The 12,616-nt window shown below is 35.2% G+C and overlaps 1 protein-coding gene across 12 annotated transcripts in view; it reads right to left on the reverse strand.

Annotated features, from left to right (window-relative positions):
- The window catches only part of LOC143215469 (lachesin), a 653,313-nt gene that overhangs the window by 471,331 nt on the left and 169,366 nt on the right, over positions 1-12,616 (reverse strand). For all 12 annotated transcript variants that reach the window (XM_076437612.1, XM_076437613.1, XM_076437611.1 and 9 more), the window contains one exon: positions 1,495-1,538. The gene's annotated coding sequence lies outside the window, so the exon portion shown is untranslated. The remainder of the gene's footprint in view (positions 1-1,494; positions 1,539-12,616) is intronic.

Genomic DNA, 12,616 nt, shown 5'->3' on the forward strand with positions numbered 1-12,616 from the left:
ATACAGTGACTCCCACTAATATTCGGACACTCTTAGAAACACCGTAACTTTTCAAATATTGGACAAATATTGGAAACCTAGAGCAATTAGTTTACTACAGGATGTGAAAAGAAATTTTTTCCAAAATTGCATTTGACCGAAATTGTAAAGGGAATACTAAATGTTGCATTTTACAACTTTTTTATGCAGGCCTACATTGAAATTTTAAAAAATATGTTTTGTAGATCTGTGTGGGTTATATGCATTGTGAAAGTTTCATCGAAATCGGTTGGTGCGGGGAAAAATGACAGTCATTGAAAGATGTAAGAATTCTCAGATTTATTGTTGTTATAGGCCGAAAATCGCGAAAATCTGCAATTTTTACCATCTTTAAACGCTTGTAGCTCATTGCAACGTCGACCGATTTTGACGAAATTTTCAGGATATGTTTAATTGAAACAGATCTACAAAATGTATTTTTTAAATTTTCAATATAGACCCACACAAAAAGTTGTAAAATGGATCTTTTAGTATTTTCTCTACAATTCCGACCAATTGCAATTTTCGAAAAAATTTCTTTTCACATCCTGTAGTGAATATATATATAGTCCAATATTAAAAAGATTTCCACATTTTTTATAGCGTCCGAATATTAATGGGAGTCACTGTATGTATACATAGATTAGACACGTTTCATCAGGACCCTAATGATCGCAAGGAAAGACCTAAAAGAAAGTAGTTGCGCGTGAGTGAAGTTTGTAAATCGGATTTGATCTGAAGAGGCACTTAAAGAGTATAACGTACGACGTAAAGCGTCAGGAAACGAAAAACGTGGCGAATGGCTCAGATTTTTATTAAGTTGGTTCATATAAAATTCTGTTTTCCCATTTAAAATTTTCTGAAGATTATCTCCACTTTTTCTAACAAGAAACTAGTTTTATTATCTCAGTTTATATATTAATAAGAAACTCAAAAACTTGTGATCTTGCACTCATAGATTTCTAACTATTATTTTACCGTTAAAGTATTTTATTTCAACAACCAAATTCATTTTTTGAAGAATAATTAGTTTCGATTGATTTGAATTGTGTTCTACAGCAAATGGTGCTAAATATTTGGAGTCTAAAATATACCCTAAGTATGTGTTTAAACACTACGAGATATGAGTAATTACGGAATAACTAAAATTTTTCATTTGGCCTTTACGATAAATATTGTAGTATAATAAGTAGAACTAACTACGTTGAAGCATTGTGTACATAGGATTATTCAAAAAGTCAAAAGCCCCTTATAGGTTAGGGTAGACATAACTTTAAACTTTAAGCTTATACATACTTTAAACACACTTTAAACTTTAAATTTTCATAAAAGTACTTTTTGTGGCACCCCTACCAAATTATTTAAAATGTTTAGCTTTCGGTTTTTGCTATCGAAAGTTTTTTCAATTTTTAATTTTGTCTCACGTAACATAGTATGAAGACTGCAAGCAAATTGAAATCGGTGAATGTTACTTACCCTACGGTCTTCCTAGTTTAGACTGCAATAATGATTCCCAGCATCTATCAAGGGCAAAACAGAAAGTTGTTAGGTCATATTCAAGAGAGCATTTGCTGAATGTGTGGTAATTGCTCATAGAGTGGTGTTAATAGAATCATAGAATGATTACAAAATAGTTATATATCAATGATGTACGGATTTCATGAAATCTTTATTATTACTTCAGTAGTGTAATAGTAACTGCTATCAGATAGTAACTGCTGTCACGCGGGGAGAGCACGCTTGTCATATATAGTCATTGACCCAAATGATCTGCTCCAAATGTGAACATTTATAAAGTAGCTATTGTACTAATTGACCTCCTTTTATTAGAAGTAAGTCCCCCACTTTCAGAATTACATAATTTCAACAGATGTGCTGAATTGTGCTAAGTTTCTGCTACATTGTACTCGAATATTAAAAGTGTAATATCAAAAATGCGATGAAAAATAGAGAGAAACGATTTTTAGAGTAGCCCGCAGTTTTAATTTTTTGCAATTACTAATACAATTAGTAGGATATACGTCAGTGTACAATTTCATTACAAAACACAAAGATTTATTGTGAACAGGCTTGTAAAAAGGATATCTGGAATCTACATTCTCGAGATTAATGCAAACAAGCGGATTTCTTCAGCTATCTATCAAATAGCCACTGCAGGCGAAACCTAAATGTAGTTTTACTACTATATACACTTGACAAACGCGTTCTAGCCGTAAGCTCTCTAGCAGTTTACGTGTCATAAACCTTGCGAAGCGACACAAGAATTAACGGGTCCGCCGAACGTGTGCTCTCTGTAGTCCGACACTCTTGCAGGTCGCTTTAAACAAAGACGCTTCAACCCCATTAACAGTTAGCTTAGTGGGTGTTCGCCACCAAGTTGTGTGGTAACGACCTACGCCAAACATCGCGAACGTCAATAGCGCATTCAAAAAGTATTTAAATACAATATTTTCGATTTTCAAAAAATTGTCGATATTTAAATTGCGATCATTTCGTAGAAACAATTAGTACAACCTGTTTCGGCTTCGAATGTTGGTCGGAAATGCCGGGGTGCCGGGATCGCCCAGATTTGAGCGCGCGAGGAAAGGGAACGAGAAAGAGAGTATAACCAAGAAACTCGCGAGAGAGGAATGTTTCGTTTGGATGTAACAAATCACTTTATTACCGCTTGGTCTGATTCGAATTGCCAAATGAGCGAGAGTATATGTAGAGTAAGGCGCGAGAATACAGAATAAGAAAGATTCTGCAGAACGTACTACGTCGCGAGGTATGAATCCTCCGACGAAGGAGGATCCTTAAATAGACATCGATTCGGCCGATGTGGTGTCGCGCGATTGGCGTAGATCGCCTACCGAATCGATTGTTTCGGGATTCAAAGCAAGGTGATTTACGGCTAACGATTGCGAGACGTTGCGAACGCGACGTCGTAACAATAACAGCTGATGTGAAAACCAAATGTCGCGCGGTGTTTATCCGTGTCTCGCATCGACCGGTAAACTCCTTACTTTGAATCCCGAACACAACCACAAGCCTGGATTCGTTACAAGGTTTGAAGCCTTTACTTTCGCGAAGCAGTGTTCATTTTCCTCCAAGATATTTTCACACGATGTAGCAGGTGGAAAACCGGATACCCATTTTTCCTAAAAATACGCTTCAACCCCATTAACAGTTAGGTGAGTGTTCACCACACCAAGTTGTGTGGTAACGACCTACGCCAAACATCGCGAACATGTTTTTGTAAAAATTACAAGACTGGACTTCTTTAGATTTCTCACAATTTTGGTAACAATACGTGCTTGAATAAATACATTTATGTAATAATTTCTAATGGAAACGTCTTTATAATTTCAATAATTGAAAAATAAAAAATATGAAACCGGTCGTGGTACGGTTAGTGTTAAACACAATATTTTCGATATTTAAAAAATTGTCGATATTTAAATTGTGTTCACTTCGTAAAAACAAATAGTACAACCATAAGCCTTGATTTATTTTAAAGCTTGAAGCCTTTACTTTCGTGAAGCAGTGTTCATTTTCCTCTAACAATAAGATATGTTTACATGACATAGCAGATGGAAAACTGAAAACCCAATTTTCCTAACAATATATGGTGCAAATTCAAATGTCTACAATAATTCTTAATAACTTTTCTCGTAAATGAAATTGCCACAGATTTAGAGAGTGATGCCTCCTCTTTACAACGACTTCTTCAAAATTGATGTACGATTTTTTCTCACTGTTTCATAGAACAAAAATGAAGAGCAAGTTCGATCGCATGCAAGGGTCGAGTGCAACCTATACTAGTTGGAGCACAGCTCTCATTCAATGCTCGATTAAACGACTAAAAAACAGATCGTGCATCAATTTTTACGGTGTCGTTGTAAAGAGGAAGCTTTAATCGTTAAATCTATGGTAGTTTCAGAAACGAAATGATTTTTTCGAACAGACGTTTGTCTGTAAAAATATCATTTTCGCTATAACAAATTTAGAATGAAATGAACGATGGATTCTGAAGAAAGTAGAAATCAATTTTAAAGTTTGATAAAAAAAAATTGTGTTAGCTATATGTATGTGGCCGACACGACGCGACGCCACGTGGTTAGCACTTACAATCAGAGGTATATACATATAATTCCATTTATTTTAATTTAATTTATTTTAATTTTTGAAAATAGTATTTTATTTTTAAAATATTTCGTTTATAACTCGGTACGTCAGGTGTTACTATCCTATGTTAAATTTTAATTTAGATTTATAATTTTGCTTTTAAATAAAGTTTATATTCCAACATCAACCAATGGGACTGTCGTGTATTCTTTTTATATGTCTGAAAAAATAATTTATTGACGATAGCATTATGTGATTTTTGGTCAAAATGACGTGGTTAATTAACTTACAAATTGTTGATGGTAAAAAAGAACTACAAAATCAAGGTAACAATCTTGTAAATGGTAAACGTGAATGACCATAATATCTTAGTTTTACCGTAATATAATCAAGAAACTTGAGATTTTTAGATAGAATATACTGGATACAAAGTTGCGTTTGTTTAATGTCACTGCAGAAAATCGGACATTTTATATTATACGACTCTGAGGCGCCACTAAAAATTGCTGTAACATTATTCAAAATATTGTTTAGATTATTAAATATATCTATTAAACGTTTAGGTATTGTATGAGGTATTATACCAATTTCATTAGGGAATGGAAATATTAATTTTCGAGTTAAAATAGCTTGGAGTGCAAAGGGTTGAAATACTATTTGCTAAAACATTAAATAGTATTTGCAACATTTATTTCGCCAAATAATGCCAACCTCTGCTTACAACGCAGTGAGTGGGAATTGAATCCAAACCTGTGAGTATTCGTGTAAGAATGTCTGATAATCCGTGGCAGCCGTAATCTCCGGTTTTTCTCAGACGGAAACATATCACTTGGTCGTGAATGCATGAAAGGTTCAATAACCCAGGAAGCAATGCTTCGATATGAGTTTAGATATAACTAGAAAAGGGAGAGAGGATTACGACCGGGAAGGACGCGCGGCAGCCCGATCTACAGGCACGTTTCCACGTAACGAGATACGATGTTTCGTCGAACAAGACGGGAAAATTCGCTATGTGCCACATTACGGTTTAACGGAGCACGTATAACGCTGGTGGTTACCATGGGTTATAAAAGGAGGACACTTTAAAAGCATCTCGAAAGTCAGTGCGCACATGACGCCCTTTTTGCATGCTCGTTTGGGTGGTTGCTTCTTCTAAATGCATGTGCTGCTTTGAAACTTTCTTACCCTCTGAATGTCATGCATTTTTCAACATTTCGAAATGGAACAGTGAACGTTAATTATCCATTATTTCACACATGATATTTACATATCATATAGCTGTTTTCGTAACCGCTTAATATATGCATATTTGCACGAGAAGAGAGTATAAAAACTCGCACTTCTCAACACATAACTTCGAAAATATCGAATGTGGTTTATACTGCGTAGATAGTGTTAAGCCAAAATCATAAACCGTAATGTTTTTAAAAATATCGACGTCAGGAATAAACATGAAATATATTTTTAGAGGCCGTTTTTATTTGACCGTTCATTCAACAGTTGAACCATACTATACTCAATATTCTGCACTTTTCTTAATTAAATCCATCACAATTTTTCATTTCTCTTCTCCACGTATTGTCTTGCAACAACAAATCCATGTACAGTGAGTCACGAAAGTATTCAAACGCTCTGAAATGGAAAGTTTCACGTTTAAAAAATATGAGTCATATTACGAATTAAAAAACATTTTTACCACGCTTATATTAGCTTGCCGAGTTGTCGTTGTTGTTGTTGTATGCATCAAATCTGGTAATCGAATTTTAAACCACATCCCGATGAGCTAGAGACTTTAAGCGACCATAGCTCCTCAACTATTGATCCTAGAGGATTGAAACTTCGATCTGCATCCGCGCCGGGTACAAATCTACTGGATTACGTACCAAATATCATCATAATTCGTAGGAGAAAGGTACTAATTGTGAGTCCGGTGAAGTAAAGTTTACCCCGATTTTTCCATAAAGATGATGGTAAACCATGGTTTAATGAGCGTAGACCAAGATAGATCACATCATTTGGCAATGTCCAAAATATAAAGATGAAGGCGCAAGTACTATCTCCCGATTTGTATAAAATGCTTCCTATGGCCCAGATATTAAAGCTCTGTCAATTATTTTCGATTTTATTAAGCGATGTGCAATTACAATTTAATTTCATTAAAGTAGTGTTACCAAGGAGAAGCTAGTTTTAAATTAAGTTACGTTAAGATGCGCATTATCTATTATGTATTATGTTAATATACTTGGTTTAACACTAAACCTACCGAGCCCTAAAAACGATTAAAATAATTTTAGTTACACAAATGACAAGACTCTATTTATTTAGATTCTGTGCAATTTTTATAACAATATGTGCATGGATAAAAAAATTTATCGAATCAATTCCAATGTGAGCAACTTCATAATTTCAATAATTGTGAAATGAAAAATATAAAACCGGTCATTTGACCGATAGTGGCAGGTTTAGTGTTATAGCATTAAATAAATAATAATAATAATGTTTTTACTGTTTTAAATTGGGTCCCATGGAGATCATCGACACAGATTTCTCCAACACGGTTTTCACCTACAACATTTCATTAATTTTTTATTTAATAATTAATTAATTCAAGAACACTCGGTTTCATATTTCGTTTTTCCACTGATTTTCATTCAATCCACAATAATTAATTAATTAATAAAAAATTAATGAAATGTTGTCGGTGAAAACCGTGTCGGAGAAATCTGTGTCGGTGAATTCTATGGGACCCTTTAAATTACACCTACTCATTTTTGTTATAAATGCATAAAATCCGCTGTCTACACGTATGAAACCATTTTATTCCACATTTCCGATTTATTTTTGTATGTAATTCTCTTTTCGTTTGTACCACCAGATAACAAACACTCTGTATATTGTATTATTTTATTAAACAACGAATATATCGTGTGAGACGTATCAAGACCATATTGCACATAGTATGTATCACGTTCTATAAGTTCATACGTTGGTATACGTAGATTCATGACTATATGTACAGAAACTCTGCTGCACCTACATATGCTACATACATTCGTGATTGTTTCAGATTGCGGCACTATTATCAAATTTACTTCCATCTGTGAATATAATACCTACAGTCAGGTGTACTTTCTGTTTCGAGAATGTATCGGGATTCGTTTTTCCGCAACTTACAAAGCATGTCCAATCCGGATCGATTCAAATGAGATTTACATAGGAAACAGTTCTCGAAAAAATATTCGGCACGTATTTTTTGCTAACTGTCGTCCATGTTGAGGTGATGGAAACAAACCACAAAACCGGAGGTATATAAATGTACATTTAAAAAAAAATTGTGTTGTCTTCAATCTGGAATTCGGGTGTATTTGTATGTATACAGTGGTTCCGAAAAATATAAAATAACTATTATTTTTCCAATTTTTCGCAAAGGTTTCCCTTGACAAAAAAACCTTATTGCGTAGAAATATTTGTTTCTATCCTTTTTGCAGTCACCGTGTAGTTTTTCTAATAAATGGTGGTCGAACGTAACACAGCACCAAGAAGAAAATGAAAAACGACACAGATAGAACAATTTGAAACACTTTCATAGTAAAACGAGTATTTGAAACGATAGTTTTTCTTAATAAAGCGATATAAAATGCATTGTTTGAGTTATTTTCAATGGTTAATTACAATATCTTGCTTGAAACCGAAGTTTGATAACCGATTACACTAAAAATACGAAAATCATTCTGATCCTGCCAGTGAAAATAAAAGATTGAACTGAAAAATCATAAAACGGCATTATACTTATATGAATACAACTTTAACTTCGGGTACCCGAATATTGAAAACTTTCGGGACCCCAACTCGATCCGACCCGATTACCACTTCGGATACCGAAATCGCGGGTACCCGCAACCCCTAGTGTGTTCTCCCATCAAATCCTGCACTCCTGTAAAATTTGCCCTTGGTATCATCCAACGTTGTTTGTTATATAATAGTTAATTTAATTATTAAATTGTTGGCTGGTACAACTTTGAATGATACAAAGTGGAAATTTGACAGGTGAGCAGGATTTGATGGGAGAACAATAAAAGCTAATAGACCTTAAGGAAATTTCACATCCAGCGTTGCTCCAGCCACCAATTCAACTGTTCAATGTGATCGCTGCTGCTAATTGAAGTCCTCGTTTTGTATATCTTTTAATTAATATTGCATTGCTGAACGATCGTCTTCCGCCATCTTCCGAATGATACCGTGGACTTCATAGTCTTCAATTAGTGAGTTTAGATTTTGTATTTCGTGTCGAGAATTCCTATTGGTACCTATGAGGTGCATGGCGTCCATTTCCTGCAGCGTATCACGTTCCGTATCGTATTTTGTACCGTGTCGTTTCGTGTAAAAGACCGAGGGATTAGGTGGAGTATCGAATGCTGACCACGGGCATACGGTTGTCCGCTGTTCTGAGGAAAACCCACTGTAAAAGCCTCGAAGTACGGCGAATTTGACACCTAGCGTAGGGCATGTTGTGCACACGTGGTAAGTTGTCAGCCAATATGTCAAAAACCATACCGCATGTGATAAATTCTATCAATACATATACAGTTTATACTGTAATAGGAAATATTTCACTTGACACTCGAATCTCATTAATATTAGACATTAGACGACATGTATTACGATACATTCTCTTAACGCCGGACGGCACTTAATACCGGACATTATCTACATATATGTATGTATACTGTATACACTCAATCTCATAAAGTCATAAGTATTCGTACGCCCTTTAAAACAGAATAACTTATTTTAGAATTGTACCAAACGATCTGTTTGTTTGTAAGCAATTAGGAGCATTGGTTTACTAAATGATGTGCAAAAAAGGTATTGCAAAAATATCAATCGATCAGGTTACATGGAAAAGTAAAAAAAGCATTTCTTAAAACTTTTCCTTGAAAATCTTTTTTGCACATCACTTAGTAAACCAATGCTTCTAATTGCTTACAAAACATCAGGTCATTTCGTGATACGATTAGTGTTAGTGATCTCTTAGAATCATATACCAAAAGTTTAATGTTTATTTAAGTTAACTGTTACTATAATGTTGATTACATTGTTCCTTTATTTGAATTTCTGATATTGTTAACTTATAAATAATGTGGGATGATGAAAAGACTAAAACATTATAATTTTTCTTATTTATTTAAGAAGAACCTTAAGCGTCCGACACTAGGGGAACCCCCTAATGAATGTTTTGTTGCTTCCATCATAATTAGACTGCGGATCTTCATGCAAACTAAACACGTTTTGCAACGATTGTGGGCAGCAGGAGGTAAATAAAAATTTATTTCATGCCTTAATAGATTTTTCACAAGGTCAAGACTTTATTCATTGTCATTATTTCCAGTTACGTTCCACCTATGGAATAATAAGTAAGATAAATATTGCATGTTTTAATAATCGTAGCGTTTAAGAGGATAGATCCTGGGCTCTTATGTGTCAAAAAGTATTTGTGCCAAAGCTATGTATTATACGTAGAACAATAATAGAAGCCTTACCTAACAAAATCACGTTTAAAATACTAAAAATTAACTTGTTCAGGCAATTGAAAGATTCTAAATTCTTTTACATACATATAAGTAGACTGCGGATCTTTGTGCAAAATAAAAAATGGTTGCTTTGATTGCAGGACACAGGATCCAAGTAAAAATTGTATTTTTCTTTTAATTAAATATTTTTTACATGTCCACTGCTTTAAATTGTACGTACCCGTTTTTGTCATAAATGTATGTAAAGAAAATATATTGTCTTTAATTTAAATCGAGCGCGCTTTGCATGCTCAGCGCACTCTTTGAACAGCTCTTACATTTGAGATAGATAGAGAGAGATAGAGATAGGAAAAAGAGTAAAAGAATATAGAGAGCACACGTGCATAGAAAGTAAATGAAGATGGAGATAATTAGTGTTAATAAAGTTAATGTAAATAAAGAGAGTGAACAATAGACTCTAATTGTCGTTTCTTTATTTACAGGTGAGTTTGTAAATAGTTGTAAAAAGTGCGTTAATAATAATTTAATAAAAAATAACCTTTATTTACAGAGAAACAAATTTGGTCTGTTGTTTTAATTACCAACCCAGGATACAATATTTAGACATTATATGTATAAAATCCGCAGTCTACTTCTAAGTATAAGAATCATTACTAGACTGCGGATCTTTATGCATTTATAGCAAAATTGAGTACATGATATTTCAAAACTATTGGAAAATTTTGAAAATTGAAGATGTCAATATGATTTCTCCGCTATTAAAATCATTAGGGGAAGAAATAACATCCAATTTGGTTTTTATTTCTTGCAATCGATGCAGACAATCTTTATTTTGCATAAAGATCCGCAGTCTAATTATTACAAAGAAAAACCTTTTTTACAACGAAACGAGACAGTTAATTTTCAGCCGTACCCAAGTCCGTAACGAATTCATAGAACCAATAAATATTCATGCCAATAAATAACTCGAAAATGAAAGTGTCCCACTCGATCGTAGCACAGAACCAGTCACGACTTCTAGACAATTCCGTACATTGTTAGATTGTAAATTGCACAATGCGTGCGCAGGTGGCCGAGATATACAGATATAACCAGCGAACATCGCCGAACGGACAACGTCGTAGTTATTCAAAGTCATTGCTATCTCAATAAATTCGCGTCACGAAACCAAGCAGAATCGAATCCAGGAGATTGTTCCATCTCTCACATTGTCGCAGCACAATTTTCAGCTTACATTAACGTGCTCTGCCGTCATTTCTGGCTGTCCCTGTTTGCCTCTATGAAGGGAGGACTCTGCTGTGAGCAGTGGTGTAATTTCTTCGACCAATCACCCGTGACACGTCTTGCAGACTCGTTCGATCAATCAGAGTGTCGCTCATTGCAAATATTGCTCTGCTAGATCTTTCCGATTGTACATGGATGCCTTTGCGTGGAGGTGGACATGATCACCTGGCGTAGCGTGTCTCGAATAATAATTGGCGCATCAACTCATAATCTTGTTCGGACAGTCGAGATGTCGCACAGTGTGATATTTCGATCATTTACGGGAATTTAATTCTTCATGATGTTGTTACTTTTTTGTTAAAACTCCTCAAAATATGATGATTTCTAATTACTTTAATCCTAGCACTCTCGGGGGGGGGGGCTCCTCGAGCCCACAGGTTGGAAGAATTTAAATTAGGACTATTTTTCTTGGGTGAAAAATTCTCAAAAAATTATTTATTGTCGTTTATACATTAAAGTTTAATATCCAGAAGTCCCTACTGCTATAGAAAAAAGACTACCCGTCGCGGCGTCAGTACAGCGACACTGACGCGAGCGGAACCGAACGCTGCTGTCATCTCCAAAGAATAACAAATAATCCCAGAACTAAGGATTGAATCACAGAACTGATTGGCGAAAAGCATTCTATAAATGTTGTATCCTGTCATTCACGTGTGTCATCTGAAGAATCGAGTTCAGAGTAAGTATTGATAGTATGTACGTTATCTTGTATTATTCTATTGTATACATACGTATACATCTAACAATAAATACAATATAGAATGTTTATAAAGTATCACACATTTAAATATTACCAACCTTTTGTTTTAAGTAATTTTTTCTTAGAAGAAATGAATATAGAAGAGTATGGGCTCGCGAGGAGCACCCCCGTTGGGAGTCTGCGTGACGGATCGTAGCTTGGGAGTGCTAGGGTTAAAGGTTAAATGTTAAATGATCGAAATATCATACTGTGTGTCGCTCAGCCCACGGAAGCGTATTGTACCGCCACCGTCGATTGTTTCTTCACGTTTTTGACGCTGTTCAAACACGGCGGAAATCGCACGGATCTTATTCCATTAGCGTCTTCATATTCGTTCACACGTGTCCGCGCGGTCAAACAATCGAAAACAAAAATCGCGCGGTTTTCGCCGCGTCTGAACGGGCTCTTTGTATATTTTAAACGATTAGGCACCAATCAATCGCCTCCCTCCATAGCACCCAGGCTGACTCGGTTGGTTGTTTCTATATCGTTATTTGGGTCGCAACATAGCGATCGGATCTCGCGCAGTAGAGGTCACGCTCCCGACATCAGAGATCATTCCGAGCCCACGATACGTACCAAAGAATGGATTCTTAGGTATGGCAGCCTGACTGAGATTTAGAGCTTGTCTCCATCTATGTTATTCCTCCGAATATTCTGCCGAAAGCATGAACGATGCGACTGGTCCTCAATCGCTCGTTTACATCGATCAGCGCAGGCCACGGCAAAGAATTGCATATCGAGCCGGTATCGGCGTAACAGAATACTAATACAACGCGTGTCTATGTAAAAAGTGTCACAACGAGAGTAGAATAATTGAAATATCAAATAAAATACAGTTTTATTGATTTACTACCGAAATTTTGATTTAATCATAAAGTAGACATTATGTATGGAACAACACAACTGGTAAAGTTTTTTTTTGACGAAATTTTCA

The sequence above is a fragment of the Lasioglossum baleicum genome, chromosome 13 (genome assembly GCF_051020765.1).
Source record: "Lasioglossum baleicum chromosome 13, iyLasBale1, whole genome shotgun sequence".
NCBI lineage: Eukaryota > Metazoa > Arthropoda > Insecta > Hymenoptera > Halictidae > Lasioglossum > Lasioglossum baleicum.